This window comes from Mobula birostris, chromosome 30 (assembly GCF_030028105.1).
Source record: "Mobula birostris isolate sMobBir1 chromosome 30, sMobBir1.hap1, whole genome shotgun sequence".
Classification (NCBI taxonomy): Eukaryota; Metazoa; Chordata; class Chondrichthyes; order Myliobatiformes; family Myliobatidae; genus Mobula; species Mobula birostris.
This window is the reverse complement of record NC_092399.1, coordinates 26,736,622-26,759,160: the sequence shown is the minus strand read 5'-3', so window position 1 is coordinate 26,759,160 and position 22,539 is coordinate 26,736,622.

Sequence of the window (22,539 nt, the reverse complement as noted above, 5' to 3'; positions counted from 1 at the left end):
ATTGAAACATCTGGACAGCAAAGATGCTCCTTATCAATTACAGCTCGGCATTTAACCCCATCATTCCCTCAAAGCTGATCAGTAAACTTCAAGAACTGGGCCTCAATACCCCCTTGTCCAATTGGATTCTCGATTTCCTCTCTTGTAGACCCCAGTCAGTTCGTATTGGCAACAACATCTCCTCCACAATCTCCATCAGCAAAAGAACACTGCAGGGAAGTGTACTTAGCCTCCTGCTCTACTCCCTTTGCACCCAAGATTGCGTGGCTAAATACAGCTCCAATAGCATATACAAGTTTGCTGACGACACCACTGTTGTGGGCTGTATCAAATGTTTCAATAGGTTTCAACAGGTACATTTAATGTCAGAGAAGTATATACAATATACATCCTGAATTTTTTTTTCTTCTCAAACATCCACGAAAGCAGAGGAGTGCTCCAAGGAATGAATGACAGTTAAATGTTAGAACCACAAAGCACCCCCCAGCTCCCCCCACTCATGCACAAGCAGCAGCAAGGCAACGATCCCCCCTCCCCATCAGAAAAAAGCATCAGCACCCCCCACCAAGCACTCAAGCAGCAAAGCATCAATAAAGACACAGACTTGCAGTACCCCCAAAACTACTTGTTCACCCAGTATTCGACATACAACAGGCTCTCTCTCTACCTAATAAGGTGTCCCCATTTCACAGCGAGATAGGAGACACAAAAAAGCCACTTGCTGATTTGTGATGTTAACAGTCTGTTGCACCACTTTTTTCGAGCTCTGTGTCTCTGGGCAGAGAACCAACAGCAATCCTGCTGCTTCCGATCTTCCTTGTTTTCCCGCTATGCATCAGTCTGCGGCACTAACCCTGGATCCACCCGCCTCTAAAGCCAAGAAAATCTTGCACCCTGAAGGTGTGCTTGTCCCCCAAGCTGTGCCCTTGGGATATCGAAAAGTGGCTGGTCGTGAGGCACTGAGAACGGGTCCTATTCCCGCAAAGAACCGAAATCAAAGTATAACTCCAGGTCAGGGTCTTCAAAAGGACCTTCAAATGAAAAAAAAAAAGATATGTATCCAAGATAGAAATAAAGCTGTTTCCGAAGATGCAAGTAAAGGAGTCGCCGTTTAGCACTATCGTCACTAAGCTCCACCCTATTCATAGGGGGTGATGAATCAGGATACAGGAGAGAGGTTGAAAACTTGGCTGAGTGGTGTCATAACCACAACTTCTCACTCAATGTCAATAAGACCAAGGAACTGATTGTAGACCAGGAGAGGAAAACCAGAGGTCCATGAGCCAGTAATCATTAGAGGGTCAGAGGTGGAGAAGGTCAGTAACTTTAAATTCTTGGGTGTCACTATCTCAGAGAACCTGACCTGGATGCATCATATAAATATTATTGCAAAGAAAGCACAACAGAGCCTCTACCTCCTCAGAACTCTGTGGAGGTTTGGTATGTCGTTGAAAACCTTGGCAAACTTCTGTAGATGTGTGGTGGAAAGTATATTGACTGGCTGCATTATGGAACACCAATACTTTGAGTGGAAAATCCTACAAAAAGTAGTAGGTTTTTCCAGTACATGAAGGGTAAAACCCTGCTAACCATTGAGCACATCTACATGAAACCATGCTGTAGAAAAGCAGCATTCATCATCAAAGATACTCACCACCCAAGCCATGCTCTTTTCTCACTGCTACCATCGGGTAGAAGCTACAAATGCCTCAGGACTCACATCAGCAGGTTCAAGAACAGTTACTACCCCGCAGCCATCAGCTTCTTGAACAAAAGTGGATAACTACACTTGTTCAATGACTCTGTTAATTTGTTATTATTAATCTTGTTATTTATAGCTATTAATTTATACCTGCACTTGCAGAGTTTGTTTACAGTAAACAGTACCTAATCTATAGAACAGTTACTGTTCAATAGCTTTGTTAAGTATGCCCGCAGAAAAAAAAATCTCAGGGTTGAATGTATGTACTCTGATAGTAAATTTTACTTTGAAATTTGAACTTCTTGCACATTAGTTGTCAGTCTTTGTCTGTTTATGTATAGTGTTTCATAAAATTTTATTGTGTTCCTTTTTTTATAGATGTCTGCAAGATAATGAATCTCAATGTAGTATATGATAACACAAACATACTTCGATAATAAATTTACTTTAAAGCAGGCAGACTTGACAACGTGGTAACCATTTCGCTATGCAACTGCATCAACTTTGTCACAACAGTTCCTGAGCCATGGTCTTACAGGGTTGCATAGCTGAATGGATACTCTCCCATTCTGGTGTGCTGTTCCCCACAATATGTGCTGAAGTGCAGCCTGTTTGTGCCAAGATCATCTCCCTACGTCCTGAAATCCAATTTGTCAGTCCCTCGGGTTCTAGCCTCTAAGATGGTGCAGTGATTATCAGAAGCAATGATGCCTTGTGGTCATCACCGTCATTATTCCCCTCCTCATCCTTCTCCTCCAATATTCCTTCACCTTCCTCCTGCTTCTCTAGCTTTGACCCCTCCTCTTTCGTGAGGAACCAGATATCCTACAGAGACGAAGCAGAGGATGGTTGTGGATGGTCTGATTTCCTGTCACACCCCAAGGACCTGCTGGTAGATTAGCAGACCAATGTAAATTATTCCCTGTACAGGGGGATGCCAGGAGAATTGAGATATGATGGACATTTGAGAAAGTATATTTTAAAAGGACATAAATAATGGGACTATTTGAAGTGTTTAACATAGGTTCGGAGGATTGAATGCCCTAACTCTGTAACAGGGTTCCCAGCCCGGGATCCATGGACCCTTCAGTTAATGGTAGGCGCCCAAGGCATAAAGAAGGTTAGAAACCCCTGCTCTGTATGCTAACAAAATATGAGGTACTTACATGAATTATGAGGTGCCAGAGGTCATTGCCCTGTTAAGATATATCATTAGATAAATAAAAAGATTGACATCAAACTACTTACAAGCCTACAATCTTTTCAAACGCAGTCGCATATAAAAAGGGCCATTGCATCATGTTTTAATAGAATCCGATGAAGGTTAGTGCTCTGCCAGAAGCTCAAAGAGAATTGCTCTGCAATAAAAATTCTGTTTGCCCTCAGCACAAGAAGACTGATGTAGCAGGCTTAGAAATTGGAAAAGCAATGCCAAAAATAACATTTATTTTCAAAGTTATAAACTCCATTTCACTCATCAAGAAAGGAAAACAGGGTTCACAGCATGTGCTAATCACAGGCTCCACAAAGTAGGTACATCAGGAGCTTTTGCTAATCACCTAACAATATAACTTACTAATTAGCTGAAATACTATTGGAAGCAGATGTCCAAGTAAAATACTTTAGCAAGGTCAGAGAAAGCAGATGGGAAATCAGGGTTGAGGGGATAAAAGTAAGTAGATGATAACTAATCTTCTGTGCATATTAGAACTGTGGTTTTATTTAATATCATTTGCACACAAGTAATTCATTTTCAATTGTTTTTCTGCATAAAATGAATCACATAATGCAGTAAAATGCTGGAGGAACTCAGCAGGTCAGGCAGTATCAATGGAAAAGATAAACAATCGACATTTCGGGCCAAAACATTCCGATGAAGAATCTCAGCTGAAATGTCGACTGCTTACTCTTTTCCATCGATACTTCCTGGCCTGTTAAGAACCTCCAGCGTTTTGTGTGTATTGCATAGATTTCCAGCATCTGCAGATTATCTCTTATTTGCTCATAATGTAGTAGTTTTTGGAAATCTTGATTATTTTATGCTTAGTTTAACCCAGATTTTTTTTTTAAACTTTAGAACTTTTAAAACTTCACTAAACCCTCATTAAGGTTTACTACAAGACAGGGCAGCCTGTAGAATTGCAGGTGTGTAGCTTCAATCTTGATCTCCAGTGTGTCTGTGTGGAGTTTACATACGCTCCCTGTGACCATATATATTTGCTGTCAGATTCCCAGTAATGAGATTTATTGATGGAAGGTTTCGGACAGTCTTTATAGTAGGTACCTGAAGAAATTCTTCAGTTAAATGTCTGGATCACTCCTGATTACAAAAGGTTAAAAATAATTGGTTAGAATTTGAAGAATTCAAAAATATTGATTCACGTATTCCTTCCTGGCTAAGTAGTGACCAGAAGCTGAAATACAGGTTGAGTACCCCTTATCCGAAATGCTTGGGGCTGGAAGTGTTTCAAATATTGGATTATATTGGATTTTGGAATAGAAAATAAGATAGCCTGGGATCAGCATCATTTCTGACTCCGAATTTATGTGCTGTCGATAAGCAGTCTCTGTCTTACCCTTGTTCATCACATATTTGTACTTAAAAGAAAAAAATATTCAATTCCTTTAACGAAATGAAAATATGATGTGTGCAGGGTAAAAAAAGCAGCACAGCAGCGTCAGGAGAGTACCTGAATCAACTGCTGAACAGCTGCCTCCACCTACAATACCATATTTTGATTAAAAGGTTACAATAGACTGTATTTGTATTTTACTTTTTTTTAGGTTTTATGTAAGGTATAAAAACAATCTGTATCATAGACTTGTTCTGGTGTTAGATTTTCATCAGTGAAGCTTTATAAATTTAATGCTGTTATGTAAGGGATAATAACAATCAGCATTGTAGGCTTGTTCCAGTGCTAGATTCTCGTGATCAGCAGACACTTTAAAAATTTAATGCTGTGCCTGTTCTTAAATCTCTGCAACCAACCTGCTGAATATTCACAATTACCTTCAATTTTCAGTTCGTCCTGATAGATGTTTGCTTGTTTTATGATCAGCATACCGTTAAGCAGCAATTGTTCACTCAGAAGCTGACAATACATGACTGAGATCTCAATTTTTTGCTTAAGCAGTATCTTTTTATTGCTCATTAACTCCTGTTCATTACATATGTGAAGTCACTTCTCAGAACTGTTTGTGGTACGCAGAGACCTGCACATCTCCTGGGAACCTTCCAAGCATCTCATGGAATCTCATGGACAGAGTGGATGTGGCAAAATTGTTTCCCATGATGGGGGAGTCTAGTACAAGAGGGCATGACTTAAGGATTGAAGGACGCCCATTCAGAACAGAGATGCAAAGAAATTATTTTAGCCAGAGGGTGGTGAATCTTTGGAATTTGTTGCAATGGGCAGCAGTGGAGACCGAGTCATTGGGTGTATTTAAGGCAGAGATTGATAGGTATCTGAGTAGCCAGGGCATCAAAGGTTATGGTGAGAAGGCGGGGGTGTGGGACTAAATGGGAGAATGGATCAGCTCATGATAAAATGGCGGAGCAGACTCGATGGGACGAATGGCCAACTTCTGCTCCTTTGTCTTATGGTCTTATGGTCTAATTTTCCATTTGTGGCGTCATGACAGTGCTAAAAGTTTTGGATCTCAGAGGTATTCGGATTTTGGAATTTTGGATAAGGGGTACTCAACCTGTGTAACATTATCATTTAACATTGCAATCTATTCATGAAATTTTATTCTGATGCCTTCTTCATCTCCACAATAAACACAGTACCTCACTCTATCAGCAGAACTTTAACAATTTTATGCAAGGAAATAACAGAATTTGTGCAAGGACTGGAAATTGTATGAAATCCAGGTGATAACTTTTGAAAGAAAATAATATGCTTCATAAGAAGTGTTATGTTTTCAAAGATTTAATGATGGTGTAAACCAACCAGGAGTTGGTCAGCAAGATAACAAACTAAATCTGTAAAAGTCAGTATGCTTTGATTCTTGAATGTCTTCTTAGCAAACTTATACAATGGAATCTGAGTGTGTACAAGTTCAATACAATTAGTCATAGTCATAGTCATACTTTATTGATCCCGGGGGAAATTGGTTTTCGTTACAGGTGCACCATCACTTGAAGCTGGAACTTTCTTCTTTGCATCCACACTTTATCTCTGTTCTCAAACTATGGATCAAAATCCTTTTGTCCAAATAATTCTCTTTTTTACTTTTACAAATGATTACCATCACCAAACTTAGACACATGGATTTGGGACATTTGCATTGATTCGATCTACCTGTTACCAATGCCAGTATCAATTTATCTTTGGACTCTTTAATAGTTTTATTAGTTATGACAGACCTAAAGGAGATGTTGAGATGAGGCATGACCTAAACAGTATAATTGAACTCTTTTAACAATGGAGGTAGCATTTGCTATGACGCCAAGCCATCGATCATGCAGGATAATAGAATATCATTTTCTTCACCAATGCATGTTTAACAGGGGTAACAATGTTGTTTTATCAGCCTGTGCTTCAACACAGGACTGGAAATAATACTGTATATGATCTTAACTAACTGCTGTAGCATTGTCACAGATAATTGTGCTTTTTCTTTGCGAGTTAGGTGTATTGCCACTGTTAAAGATGAGTCAGAAAGTCCCTCAACGGTGGAAGCAGGAAGTTTATTTTGTCATAATGTTCACACCAAGATCTTTCAATAGACTCTCCATCTACTCAAGCCAAAGCAGACAATGAAGATAGGTGTTTTGTCTACATTAGAGCTAAACAATATACCACTGAAGTAAATGTACAATATACACTCAGTGGCCACTTTATTAGATATACTGATACGCTTGCTTGTTAATACAAATATCTAATTAGCCAATCATGTGGTAGCAACTCAATGCATTAAAGCATGCATATATGGTCCAGAGATTCTCTGGTTGTTCAGACCAAATATCAGAAGGGAGATGAAAGTGACTTCAAGTGACTTTGACCCTGGAATAATTGTTGGTGCCAGATGGGGAGTTTGAGTATCTCAGAAACTGCTAATCACCTGGGATTTTCATATACAATAGACTCTAGAGTTTACAGAGAATGGTTCTAAAAGCAAACAAAAAAAGGAGAAAGTCAACTGGGGCAGTTCTGTGGGTGAAAATTCCTTGTTAATGAGAAAGGTCAGAGGAGAATGGCCAAGCTATCTCTAGTTGATAGTAACTCGAATAACCTGTTACAACAGTGGTGCGCAGAAGAGCATTTCTGAACACACATGTTGAACCTTGAAGTGGATGGGCTACAGCAGCAAAAGACCACAAATATGCACTCAGTGGCCATTCTTATTAGTAACAGGGGGTATCTAATAAAGTGGCCATTAAGTGTATATGTTTGAGTTAGACACATTCTCATTGTAGGTTAGAGAGTTGAACAGACAAAGTATTCCTGACTCCTAGGCTGTCTGACTCTCTTTATGATTCTTAATGGTCTCTCCACTAGCAACATTTAAAACAATGAACATGTGCTTATGCATATGTATCATAAGTTGGTGCTGAAGCAGAAAATCAAAGTCAAACTCAAAAGTTGAGTTTATTGCCGTATGCACATGATTCAATGGAGTAAAAAAGTTTATGCTATAGAAAATCATGATGCAGATAGTTTTGATTTTGAGTGTATTTCAGAAATTGATCAAATGGATACTGTGGAAGGAGTAAAATGGGGTAAGTGTGGGATTAATACTTGATAGTCCATCTGCATCCAGAGTGAAAAGGAGGCCGGTTTCTAGGGAGAAGAAATATTTCATGAGAAAAGCAATCAATACTTCAGAGAATCAGTCATAAATACAAAATAATATGGTCAGAACAGCAAAATGTTCCACAAAATGCATAGGTTACATAAATACTTCAGCTAGAGGCTTATCTAGGAGCACATCAGAGGCTCAAAATCCTATGTACATGACTGCCTTCCTGTTATTCCTAAAGATTTCTATCATGTAAAAGGCACAAGTCAGAAGTAAATACTTTTCATTTCCCTGGAAGAAAGAAACTCTAGAAATTCTCAGGAAGCTGCATTCTTGAGTAATATAGCCTGCTTGACTAGCACCCAACCCACCACCTTGGGCATTAATTACCATCACCACTGGGGCAAGATTGTTGCTGCGTGTGCCATCTGCAAAATGCACATGGTGACTGAGGTTAATCTAACTTCCCTCCAATCCATACCACCTTGATTTAGGAATGCATCTCTTACATCTTGAGTGTATCTAAATCCTGGAAACCTCCCTCCAATAGCATTGTGAGAGCATCTTTACCAGTAGGATGTATTGGTTCAATAAGGAGATTCACCACTACTTTTCCAAAGGACATTTGGAAGGGGCAATTAATACATACTAGTCTTTTGCCTGTTGCACCGCTGGCATTTAGGACAACAATGAAGGTCCCCCATCTCTGGCAGTGTTCACAGCTTCCTGTGTAGTGTCAGTAGCTTCCTCTCAATTTTCAATACTGACAGTCACTTAGGACCTGGGTGGAGACACAGGAGTACTGTCACAATTAGGTTCTTCATAGAAGGATTATTCATTGTTGATCCATAACAGTATTGTTTTTACCAGTGAGGGCTGTTAGCCCTGAGCTGAAACCCCAAAGCTGAAGGACTGGTGGACCACTCTTAGCCTGGCTTCTACCCTTTAAAACGTTTGGCATAGGACATCTTACCAAGAGCCAAAGCATAAAGTCTTGACTCCAGGCAACATAGCTCTCTGGATCATTGAGGCAAACCTCAAAACCACGACAAGGTTGTAGTCCTCTTGGAGGTTTCATTGTCACAAGATTCCAAAATTAAGTGAAAAATAAACAGTTATTTTGCATGCCTCTGTGAGCATTTTGGAGTTTATTTCTCTTTAAATTAATTGATGATAATTGTTCAAAAGTGAGTTTTATTACTAATTGAAGTGACACTCAAATCCCAACAATTGAATAGTTAAAGGAGACCATGGTGGGCTGGAATATTTGACCAGCATTTGTCAGTTTCTAACCAGTGATAATCTCAATGCATACCAGATAGCAACATATTAGAAAGGTTACATGGATAGAAATGGTTTGCAGCAGGGGGAATCCCAACCTGTTTTATGACCTGGACCCCTACCATTAACAGAGGATTCTGTTTACCCCAGGTAGGGAACAGCTAGCTTAGAAAAATATGGGGCTAGCTTAGATGGGAATCTTGATCGGCATGGGCCAGCTGGGCCAACAGGCCTGTTTTTATACTGTTTGACTGCAAGACTCTGTATTTGCTAATATGCTGATTTCCTAATTGAAGCTCATAATCCCTTTCCCCATGGATACATTGTGTAACACTGGCTGCATCATCATGCCTGGGAAGTACTTGAGAAGCCTCCCCTGTTAAAGGCATTGCCTCTAAATGCTAGTTTATCTACCCTACAGGTAATACCTGACATCAGAAATCTCTTTATTATTGAATAATGTAGGAATAAAGGTATCCCAGGTGTGTCAGGCCTGCACTTGCAAGCTCCCCCCAGTCTCCATTCAGTCAATAGGAGTCACTCGCCACTCGTTTATAACTCATCACCCAGCTGTCACCCTCATTGAACCAGTTAGCTTCAACTAGTTCCTCGCCTCCAGTTACCTTGTAGCCTGCTATGTTTAGTATCTGCTCTCTCTTGCTTTGTGGCCCCTTGTGGCTTGTTATTTTGCAGTTTATTATTAAAGTTATTGCTCACTACTAAATCAGCTCCATGGCTCTGCTTTTGGGTCAAGACTCCTCAACGTTTCCTGACAGGATGGGTGAACCAACGATTGACCTAGCAGAGTGTGCTTGCCGAGTGGAAGTTGTCCATTGACGTAAGCACAGAATCCTAAAACAACGAGACACCACTGATCATCTGCTTGCCACCTTTCAACCAGCTCTTCTTCTGAATGCTGCAACCTTGTACCAGTCAGTATCCTTGCTTTGCACCCCAGGCGCTGGTGACCGAGCACTTCAAAGGATCCCCAAAAGGATGCCGTTGCTTCCTGTCCCAGAGCACCTTAAACTTCAAGCTCCAGCCATCTCTGTATTCCACAGACTGAGCCAAGTTTACCTCCTTCATTTCTCTCTCAACCAGACAAGTTCTGACCCGGGCTGCCATTAATTGGAACAGCTAAGCCCCCATTTGCAGCAAACGTGAGGATTTCACCGCTGAGATGCGCTTTGTTTTCGATCATGTAGGAGGCAGAAGGAAGGCACAGCATTGTTTACATCGCCTGCTCACACTCTGTAGTGGATTACGTTGTGGAATTAAAGAGCCTTGCGGCAGAGTGCACTTGGCATGCAGAACCACTGCTGACCCATTAACATCACAGCCTCTTGGAGTGTTTGAAAGACGAACTGTCGACCTGAAAGATGCCCACCGACCTTGAACGCCTCATCACTCTGGTCCTCCATATTGACAAGCGTCTTATGGAACGACGCTCCAGATTATTTGCCGGAACCCCAGTTCCATTCCCAGAGCCATTTCAGGCTGTAGGATCCTCATAATCAATGCCTCCAGAAACAAGGCAGTTACAGAGAGCTCCATTAACAACCGCCGCACCCCCCCCCCGCCCATCAAGTGTGTGAGCATTGATGGAGAAACAACTTGTGCACTTACTGCGGGTCAACTGATCACCAACGGATTAAATGCCTACTGCGTCCAGGAAGTGGAGCCAGCGGGTAGAGAAGAAGGTTTTTCTATCTGGCAAGCACCTCCTGGCCTCTCATTCCAGCACCACAGCCCAGCTCACTCTTTCTGTCCTCCTCCTTGCCCCGATGGCTCCACATGCACAGGAGGTTCTGATGGATTCCGGCACAGCAGAAAACTTTCTGGAGCGGACTCTGCGTGTGCAGCTTGGGTTCCCTGCAGAGCCTCTCACCCTTCTGCACCACGGCCATTGATGGACGTCCCTTGGGGTCTGGGATGATCAGAGTGCGGAGATGGCCTGTGCGCACGAGCATCAGAGAGCACCGTGAGTCCATCCATTTCCTCTTGATCGACTCATCTTGGGTCACCACTGGCTCTACACATACAACGTTCACTTTCACCTCGTCAGTCAGGTCACTGCTGAACTGGGACCCACATGCAGGACTGCCTACTTGCAACCTCAGTTGACTTCACCCTTTAAATCCATGGAGACAGAGGAGCCCCTCAAACTCACCAAACTCCTACAGGCATACGTCGACCTAGCCACTGTCTTCAATAGAACGGAAGCCAGCAGCCTGCAGCCTCACAGACAACATGACTGCAGAATTGACCTCCTACTAAGACCCAACCCTCAGCAAGACCACCTGCTCTCCTTCTCCTCTGCTGAGAGCCAAACCATGCATGACTATGTCGCTGAAATACTACAGAACAGCTTCATTCAAATTTCCCAGTCAAAAGTGGGTGCAGGATTCTTTGTTAAAAGGAAAGGTGGGGGATCTTCATCTCTACATTAACCACTATGTACTCAAAAAAGTCAATATTTTAAAAAAATACTACCTTCTCCACTTGATTTTTAGCACATTTGAAACACCTAGCGGGGCCCAGATCTTCACTAAACTGGATCAATGGAGTGTGTACAAATTGGTTCATATCTATGAGGGGGATGAGTGAAAGACAACGTTCATAACACCCTCTGGCCACTATAGATACAGGGTGATGCCTTTTGGACTTTCCAATAGTCCAGTCATTTTCCAAGCCTTCATTAACAAGATCCCCTGAGATATGCTACACGGGTATATGTTTGTCTACCTCAACAACAATTTTATCTTCTCCAAGGACCACCAAGAGAACATCTGTCACTTCTATTCAGTTCTTCAGCTTCTCCTCGGAAACCAACTGTACAGCACCCCAGTCATTTCTACATGGATGACATCCTTTCACCCTAAACCGTAGCCATGGTCCCAGCAAAAAGATGTGCTGTTGTTGAATAGGTCCAGCGACGTTCCCTTAATCATTTACAGTGCTTTGTAGGCTTCTCCAGCTTCTATTGCTGTTTCATTGAAACTACAACCAAAGCACCACTCCTCTCACCTCACTCATCAAGTCACCTCCCTCATGGAGAACCTTGACTGCTGCCGTGGACCATGCTTTCGAGGGGTTCAAGTAGCGATTCACCACCGCTCCAATTCTCCGTCATTTGAACCCCTCCAGACCTCTTGTGGTAGAAGTGGATGTATCTGGCAAAAGCTTCAGATCCATCCTCTCCCAGTGAGGACCGGATAGGTAGACGTACCCTTGTGCAGACTTCTGATCATCAGAACCTCATATCATACAACAGACCCACCAACTCAACTCACGTAAGGCTCGGTGGGCCACCTTCTTTGAAAAATTCAACTTCTTCATCTCCTCCTGATCCAGTTCCAAGAAAACAAAGGTGGACGTTCAGTCACACCAGTCTGAACCAGCTGAAATGGAGATCAACCCTCAGCCCATCACTCCATCCTCTCAGATCGTCACCCTGATCATCTGGGATCTCGAGAAGGAGGCACGCCGGGCCTCACAGCATGAGAATCCTCCTTCAACATACCTGACGACTGCATGAACGTGCTGGCTACTGTGTATGGGTTCCACTGCTCATCCCTCTCAGGCCATCCAAGAGCATGATGGGCTCTGGATTTTTTTTCTTGGCAACACCATTTCTGGTGGCCCACAACTGTCACAGGTTTATGTCAGTTTGTCATTTCCTGCCGCTACCGATCTGGGATTTTCACGCATTACAGTCTTTGGGCTTAACAGGGAATGTTGTAAAATAAAGCGAAAAAAAAAAATCTAGTGAGCAGCGTTTCTGTGGGCAAAAATGCTTTGTTAATGAAAGAGGTCAGAGAAGAATGACCAGACTGACTCAAGCTGACGGGATCTTGACAGTAACACAAATAACTGCATGTTCCAACAATACTGTGCGAAAGAGCATATCTGAATGCACAACACATTGAACCTCAGTGGCCACAAACATACCTTCAGTGTCACTTTATTAGGTATAGGAGGTACCTGATAAAGTGGCCTCAGAGTGTATATTGACTCTTACTCTCATTTCTGAAATGGCTCATTTGTTGTATCTGATATCAGAAAATCTGAAATTATGCACCTTAAAATTTCTTGGAGAATAATAGCCACAATCTCCTGGAAAAGCTGAAAGGGCTAGAAAATTAAAACAGAGAAAATTCACTGGGGAAAAAAAAAGCCATCTTTTTTCTTCTGTTGCTGGATTTTATAACATTGCTAATTCCAGACAGAAATCTAGACTGACAAAACAGTTATGTTTCTGTTTCTGTGGTGAACAAACCTCTGAACCCTTAGCAGTAAAACAGAAAACTGATGAAAACATCTGCCAAAAGCCAGGAAGAGTGCAAGAACATTGGTAGCCAGAGGTATCTAGTCAATGTATTCCCATAGCTAGGACACAATGATCAAAGATGTGTCAAGCTTGACATGAGAACATTTGTGAAGTCTTATCACATTGAGTACAAAGGCAAGGCATTAAGGTTGCACAAAGTCTAGACAACTATTAGCAGTAACCTCAAGAAGTGGAGAATAGCCCTAAATGAATTCAATCCAATTACAAAGTAGCTGAACAGAGAATTGGTTGGATCAAGATTTCCAGGAGAACTGGGGATGTATTTGAGCTTAACAATTTCAGTATTCTTGGCAGTTCAAAGTCATGAATGCATACAAGATGATGCTGATCTGATGGTCTCTGGTGGTCAGGGTCAACCATGGATGTTGCATCCCAGCTGTCTGTGATATGCAAGCCCTGGCAGTACAATATGGAGAACAAGCTGTAGACCATGTAGCCAGCTCCCTCTCTCCATCAGATGATGAATCCAAAAGAGTGACAGAGATTGATACAGTTTCACACCAGCAAGAGTTGCCAGTTAAAGCTGAACTCAACATAAAGCTACTTTAGGGACTCCAGCTCTAGATTTCCCCTTAGGGTTTACCCCTGAAGCCTTCCCCATGAGCTGACATAGTCACAAGGTAGTGGACGTTTGAGATCAGGGTTTCCTTTCTCCGAGATGAGCTGTCAACCATGCCTGATAAGCCGCATCTGCCTGAAGTGGCTGGTTTTAAGATGCCAGTAACCTGCCTTTGCCCCTTCTCCTGTCAGTGGAAACGGTTCAGCTGGACTTAGTAGCCACACGTGAAGGCCAGGAGCTGGACTTGGATGTCAGAGGATATTTGAGATGGACACCATTGGGAGCATTTAATAGGTGCTGGGAACTTACCCTCAACCCCATACCCCCGGCTATAACAAGCTTAAGGAACCCGATACTGATATATTATTCCAAACAGAAGTATGACAGTAGAGACCAAAATAAGGACTTCTAATGACAAGATTGTGAGGATAACAAAAAAGGTACTGACTTGTTATCTGCAATAACTACCCAAGCAGACAGAATAACTTCTTTGCTTGCTGTGAGACTTGAGGTAGTCCACTCCTGAACCCAGGCACAGTAGTGTAGCAGTCATGGACACTAGACTGACAATGGTATCTAGAGGCATAAACAATAAGCTGGAAATGGGAGTCAACTCCTTACGGGTAGCTAGGGGATTTAAATTTAAGTCATTAAAGCAGTGCAGAATTATTTGTTGAAAAGATTCTGTCTATAGTGATGGTCAGAAAACTAGTAGGTTGTCCTTAAAGCTGAATGGGTTAATAATATACTACAAGAAAGGAAATGTGCTATCTTTATCTGGCTAACATGTGCCTGTGGAAACACAGGAATTTGATTCTCAGTGGCACTCTAAAACCTGCATGAAGATGACCAAATATAAATGGGCAATGAACACTGATAAAGATTGGCGATACCCACATGATCAGTAAGTTTGTAATGACGTGAAGATTGGACAAGTCATAGGTAGAGCGGAGAGTAGTCTAAAGCCTTTAATTTATATTGATGTGTTGGTGAAATGGGCTGGTAAATGGTGGATGAAGCTCAATCCAGAAAAATGTGAGCTGATCCATTTTTGGAGTAAGAGACTAGGACATACAGCATGAATCAAAGGGTCTGAGGGAAGATTAATGAACAAAAGGGAACCTGAAGTCAAACATCAGATGTCTATGATGTTGGCAGCTTCAGCGTTTAACCTGGTTTACAAACCATATGGGCTACTGGCCTTAGTTAGTCAGGATATTGAATACAAAGGCAAGGAAGTCATATTCCAACTTGGCTTAGACCTCAACTGCATTACTATGTGCTGTTCTGGGCACTACACTATAGAAAGAATGTGATCGTGCTAGAGAGGGTGTGGAGGAGATTCACCAGAATACACTCTGAAATAGAGTATTTCAGTTATGAGTAGAGATTGGAGAGGCTAGGTCTGTTTTCCCCGGAATGGAGGGGATTAAAAGGGGATATCATTTAGATGTATAAAATTAGAAGGAGTAAAGGGAGGAAAGACTGCATTAAAGAAGTAGAGAAAACAAGAGGACATAGGTTTAGAGTAAGGTGTAAAAGATTACAAGGGGATTTGAGGGAGACCTTTAATGCTCTTCCTTTGAGAATAGTTGAGCTACAAGAATCACTGACAGCATTTAAGTAGTCCCTAAATGAGAAGGTAAACAGTCAGGCAAACGCAGGATGGTGGAAATAGTGAAGATGGCTTTCTCCTGGTTGGTGTAGATGTTTGGACTGAATCATCTCCTTCATGCTGTGTACCTGTATATTTCTGAGTATTAGAGTTACACTCCAATTTATAATTCCCATGAAATACCTAATGCTTTGAAAACAGAATAATTGAACTGAGGTAAGCTTTTCACTCAAGGATACAGACCTATGAATCAGAGGGCTCCATTCAGCCCCTCAAACCAATAATACCATTCAGTTGCTATCATTGGTTTATGTAGCAAAACCCAAGAGTTGAACAGGTAAGCATGAATGTTGGACATTTCAAGCCGAGATCCTTCATCAGTACTCGAATTGTCAACTGTTCAGTCCTGATGAAGGCTCTCAGCCTGAAATGTCAACTGTTTACTCTTGTCCATAGATGCTGCCTGGCCAGCTGAGCCCCTCCAGCATTTTGTGTGTGTTGCTTTGGCTCTCAAGCATCTGCAGATTCTTTTCATGTTTGTGGCATGAATGTTGTTTGCCAGACTAATATTCAGTAAGCTTGGAAAATTAAATCACAGAGAAGTTTTTGTGTCAACATACCTAGAACCATTTATCACACCAATGTGAAGCATACAATATAGTTGAACCATTAATGCCATTAGCAGTTTGATCTCCTATCAATCTAAATATCTAAGTCCAATAGACAGCACAACAAAATGTCACATTAGTGAGAGACAGAGTGGAGTGGGGTACTTCTAACAGTTGATATCAAAGGAGGATGAGATGCCATAAACATTACACAATCTGGTTAAACTGGTTCATCCATCACTTTTCTCAGAGTTCAGAACCCTGACGTAAAAGCATGGAAGTAATTTTCTTTCCTGAGAATTGAAAGCATGACATAAAATCCAGGCGATATTACAATTGAAAATGTGAAGCATTTCATATACTTGAAACATTTTAAAAATTGTAATGGAATTTGGCCTAATTTTTTTCTATGTTTCTGACAGAACCAAGCCTATCATCCAAACTGCCTTGTGATTACTTTCAATTTCTTTAAACTAGGTAAGTGCTCTTTATACTGCACCTCCCCTGAGATCCAAGCAGGAGCATGTTTTATGGTTCTGTAATTCTCTATTTCTACAACACTCGATTTAATGGAAGTCTTCATCCCTGACCAACCTCATCAATAGCTTACAGCAGAGTAAATTATCTCTCCAAGAATGGCTGGACTGCTACAAGCAATGTCAGCAAGGACAGGGGAATATCATTGCAAGGTTAGATACAACATCGAAGATGATAATCTCTGGTTTAACGGGCATGTACAGGAATCCACACAGCCAGTTAAAGGACAGATTATAAGCACCTGGTAAATTGGCATTTGTCTGCCTGTCAAGTGGTAAGCCTCTTTCCAATTATGTTTCCTTTTTAATGGAAGGAAGACTCAGGTTAAATGAACACCCACAGACCAACTAAATCCAGTTCAGGGCATTTGCTGTAAAAAGAAAGCAAGGACACCAAATGTGAAGTTTTGTGAGGAAATTTTGAGCAGGCAGGGCTTGCAATAGGAAACTTTGTCACATGGTGTGAGCAGAATTATCTGCAGCTTAATGTGAAAAAGACTAAGGAGCTGGTGGTAGACCTGAGGAGAGCTAAGGTACCGGTGACCCCTGTTTCCATCCAGGGGGTCAGAGTGGACATGGTGGAGGATTACAGATACCTGGGGATACGAATTGACAATAAACTGGACTGGTCAAAGAACACTGAGGCTGTCTACAAGAAGGGTCGGAGCCGTCTCTATTTCCTGAGGAGACTGAGGTCCTTTAACATCTGCCGGACGATGCTGAGAATGTTCTACGAGTCTGTGGTGGCCAGTGCTATCATGTTTGCTGTTGTGCTGGGGCAGCAGGCTGAGGGTAGCAGACACAAACAGATTCAACAAACTCATTCGTAAGGCCAGTGATGTTGTGGGGATGGAACTGGACTCTCTGATGGTGGTGTCTGAAAAGAGGATGCTGTTCAAGTTGCATGCGATCTTGGACAATGTCTCCCATCCACTACATAATGTACTGGTTGGGTACAGGAGTACATTCAGCCAGAGACTCATTCCACCGAGATGCAACACAGAGTGTCATAGGAAGTCATTCCTGCCTGTGGCCATCAAACTTTACAACTCCTCCCTTGGAGGGTCAGACACCCTGAGCCAATAGGCTGGTCCTGGACTTATTTCCTGGCATAATTTACATATTGCTATTTAACTATTTATGGTTTTATTACTATTTATTATTTATAGTGCAACTGTAATGAAAATCAATTTCCCCCGGGATCAATAAAGTATGACCATGACTATGACTATGACTATGCACATGGGGATTCAGAAGAGTGTGGCGTGATCTTATCGAAGTTAGGAATTGAGGTGGTGAGAAGATATTTCTGCTCTTGAGGAATTTGGGGTTTGGTTTCGGAACAAGGAGTCACACATTTAAAGTGGGGATGAGGAAGATTTTCTTCTGAGTTGTTCATGAAATCCTGGAATTCTCTGGTTTAGAGAGCTGTTGAGTATATATCCAAGGACAACTTAGACAGGTTTCTGTCTCACAAGTTGTGGAAAACAGAAAGGAAAGTCAGGTTACTGTATGTCCAAGATTGAATCCACTATGATCTCACTGAATATTTTGGCATGCTTGCCAGCCACATAGCCAATTCATGCTCACCGTTCTTAAATTCACATGTTATTGAAAAAGGAAGAACAAAAATGCCCAGAAGTGAACAGCTAATCAGAAAGGAACTGAAAGACAACTGCATGTCAGTTCCATTCGTAGAACTGCTAAAGAATCCAAAACTGAAATATTGTATTTAGCCATCTTTCTCTTTCAATCACTGTTCAAGATAACTTGCATCTTCTGAGCTTTTATTTCTAGCTAAGGAAATAATAACTTACTTTTTGTTGAAATGGCTGTTTCCAGATATAATCATGTTAACTCGTGACTCTTGCATACAGAGGTAACCTACCTGAACCCCCTGTCTATATAGAAAAAGAACTCCGCCAGGGATGGTCCCAGGACTCTCTGCAAAAGGAGAAGAGCTGGGCAAGGGGCCAGCAACCCCATCTCACAAAAACCCAGCACTACAGAAATGTCAACAGAAGCTCCAAAGATCTTATCCATGGAGAGGAAGCATTTTCCACTAGAGGACGTAAGTAGTTATGGGGTGAAAGCAGAAACCACAGAGTGGATCAACCTTCAGCCCAGGGCAGATGACTCTGGTGATCTGCTGCTGGCGGCCTCTGCTCTAGTAGGGGTGAAGGGCTTAAGTATAGACTCGTTCAGCCAGATTTGGGAACAGCTTCTTTCCAAATGTGATAAGACTGCTGAACGGATCCAGACACGGATCTGGGCCATACCCACCAAATATCCGGACCTGCCTCTCAGTTTTTTTGCACTACCTTACTTCCCATTTTTCTATTTTCTATTTATGATTTATAATTTAAATTTTTAATATTTACTAATTTTAACTATTTTTAATATTTTTAATATTTAGTATTTGTAATCCAGGGAGTGTGAAGTGCAGAATCAAATATCGCTGTGATGACTGCATGCTCTAGTACCAATTGTTTGGCGACAATAAAGTATAAAGTATAAAGTAAGTAAGGATATAGAGCAGTGCATCGAAGACCACTGTAAAGCCCATCTACGTGAGGGCAAATCAGAAGCCATGGTTGATAGCAAAGGACAATAGACAATAGGCGCAGGAGTAGGCCATACAGCCCTTCGAGCCAGCACCGCCATTCACTGTGATCATGGCTGATCATCCACAATCAGTACCCTTTTCCTCCCTTCTTCCCATATCTCTTCACTCCGCTACCTTTAAGAGCTCTAGCTAACTCTTTCTTGAAAGAATCCAGAGAATTGGCCTCCACTGCCTTCTGAGGCAGAGCATTCCACAGAACCACAACCCCCTGTGTGAAAAAGTTTTTCCTCAACTCCGTTCTAAATGGTCTAGCCCTTATTCTTGAACTGTGGCCTCTGGTTCTGGACTCCCCCAACATTCAGAACATGTTTCCTGCCTCTAGCATGTCCAATCCCTTAATAATCTTATATGTTTCAATCAGATCCCCTCTCATCCTTCTAAATTCCAATGTATACAAGCCCAGTCGCTCCAATCTTTCAACATATGACAGTCCCGCCATTCTGGGAATTAACCTCGTGAACCTACGTTGCACTTCCTCAATAGCTAGAATGTCCTTCCTCAAATTTGGAGACCACAACTGTACACAATACTCCAGGTGTGGTCTAACCGGGGCCCTGTACAACTGCAGAAGGACCTCTGCTCCTATATTCAACTTCCCTTGTTATGAAGGCCAGCATGCCATTAGCTTTCTTCATTGCCTGCTATACCTGCATGCTTACTTTCAGTCACTGATGAACAAGGACACCTCGATCTCGTTGTACTTCCACTTTTCCTAACTTGACACCATTCAGATAGTAATCTGCCTTCCTGTTCTTGCCACCAAAGTGGATAACCTCACATTTATCCACATTAAACTGCATCTGCCATGCATCTGCCCACTCATCCAACTTGTCCAAGTCACCCTGCATTCTCATAACATCCTCCTCACATTCCACACTGCCACCTAGCTTTGTGTCATCGGCAAATTTGCTAATGTTACTTCTAATCCCTTCATCTAAATCATTAATGTATATTGTAAATAGCTGCGGTCCCAGCACCAAGCCTTGCGGTACCCCACTAGTCACTGCCTGTTACTCTGAAAAGGACCCATTAATCCCTGCTCTTTGTTTACTGTCTGCCAACCAATTTTCTATCCCATGTCAATACCCTACCCCCAATATCATTGCTCTAATTTTGCCCACTAACCTCCTAAGTGGGTCCTTATCAAAGGCTTTCTGAAAGTCCAGGTTCACTACATCCACTGGCTTTCCCATGTCCATTTTCATAGTTACAGTCTCAGGTCTGAGCACTGCAGAGAGGCCAAGAAGCTGCCTGCAGGTTCTGGGATAAGACGGCTCTCTGGTCAGAGAGAGCTCTGCTTTCCCATACCATCAGGAAGGCAAGATGGGATTATTCAGAGAATATACAGCCATTTCAATAACACCAGAGGCGGGACACTCAGGTCATAACAGACTTCAAGCTCAGTCTATGTGTTGAAGAATGTGATGCCTCTCTTCCTGGTAGGCTGAATGTCTTTTACACATGGTTTGATGCACTGAACGACGTGCTGGCAAGCACGAACCCCTCCTTCCAAGGAGCAGGCACTCTGTTTGGCCACAGCTGATGTGAGGAAGACCCTAGCCAGGGTCAAGCCACGGAAAGCTATGAGGCCTGATTACATATTGTGTCAGATGTTGAGGGACTGTGCACCCCAATTAACAGAAGGTCTAACAGATATTTTCAATATCTCCCTGGAGCAGTCCACTGAACCCTTAGGCTTCAAGGCAGCCACTGTCATCCTGGTGTCAAAGGAGGTGACAGCCTTAATGACCACTAGCCAGAGGTACTTACCACAACTGCAGACTCTGCAGCATGGATTACGTCCTCGCACAGACGTGCTGTGAAGCAGATTCGGCAATTGTACTCATGAATATACATGTTCAGCTAATAATCCTTTCATTACGGCAATAGAGAGAGTTAGAAGCACCAAGTTTCTGGGAATACACATAATGAGTGATCTCACGGCGTCCCTCAACACCACCTCTTTTGTCCAGACAGCATAGCAGTTTCTCCACTCTCTGAGGTGACTGAGGTGAGTGAGACTCTGTTCCACCCCTCCCCCAAATATTCTAACCAATTTTTTCAGAAGTGTCCTGACAGCTACATCACAATCTGAAATTGGATTTGCAAGGCATCTGACTGCAAGATCCTACAAAGATTGCGAGGATTACTGAGAGGATCAGCAAGGTCTCTTTTCCACCCATCAAAGATATTTATCAAGTGCACTGCATAGGCATGGTGCTTCGCATTATTGATGATGCCTTCCATCCACCCAACAATTTATTTGATTTCCTGACGTCAGGCAGGAGGTATTGTAACATTAAGACAAGGGCTGTTAGGATGGGACCATAGCATTAGGACAAGGACTGTTAGGATGGGAAACATCTTCTTCCTCCTGATTGTAAAGCTCATGAACTCCCTGCTACCATGCAGGTCTCCTTGTGCCTAAAGTCCCAGTAGCATTACACTGTTTGTTTTGTAACTTCTGTCATAAAGGCACCTTATTATTTGTGGTGATATTACATTATTTGTCGTGAGTGAGTTATATGTACGCTCCTTGGTCCAAAGAAATGTTTTGTGTCATGGTGTATATGTGCACAGTTAAACGGCAATAAATTCGAACGTGATTTTCAGTGTGAATGAATGCTGATGATTGACATATTAGAGGCCTTTCAACGAAGCTGCTCTGAAGGCCATTAACCTTCCATTGCGTAGAGGCATTGGATCTCGATATAGCACATTGTCCACTGGACCAATAAAAACATGGAGGGTGACAGATGGGATCACGCAATGATCTCCAAGACATTGTTTTAGGAGAGCCTTCAGACAAATTACAGGAATGTAAAAATCTATTGTTTTATAACTTTCTTTAATCAGTTTAATTCATTAAAATATTGCAGATAGAGAAGAAATGAAATGTCTGTTTATTCAACAACCAGGAATCATCCATGCAGAAAATTCAGTATTTTTTAGGTTTCTTGTTGGCGTGGAAAAGAGACACACTACAAGGTGTGTGTGTGTGTGTGTGTGTGTGTGTGTGTGTGTGTGTGTGTGTGTGTAAACTGGTAAATTGGTTTATTATTGTCAGATGTACCAAGGTACAGTGAAAACCTTTGTTTTGTATGTCATCCATTATAGATCATTTCATCACTTTAGTATATCGAGGTAGTACAAGGAAAAAGCAACAAAAAAAATGAATGCAGGATATAATGTTACAGTTGCAAAGAAAGTACAAACAGGCAGAAAATAATAAGTGCGTGTGTGTGTGTTTTTCGTCATATTGTCCCCTTTTCATCCAGCACGCAGCCCTTTCGTTCGTCAAAGAATGTTTGTTTTTATTGCCGTACCACTAAATTCTGCAAGGTGCACTGGGTGTTTAGTAAATTAAGTGACATTGGTTCTACTGTAATGAATTTCAGCTGCCTTTATTATTGCTTAAAATTTTATTCCAGCTCTCATGATCGTTCAACTGAAAGTATTTTAAATGTTGCACTCTTTACTGTGAAGAAGTGTTAACGCCAGGTCCCCACTCGCCCT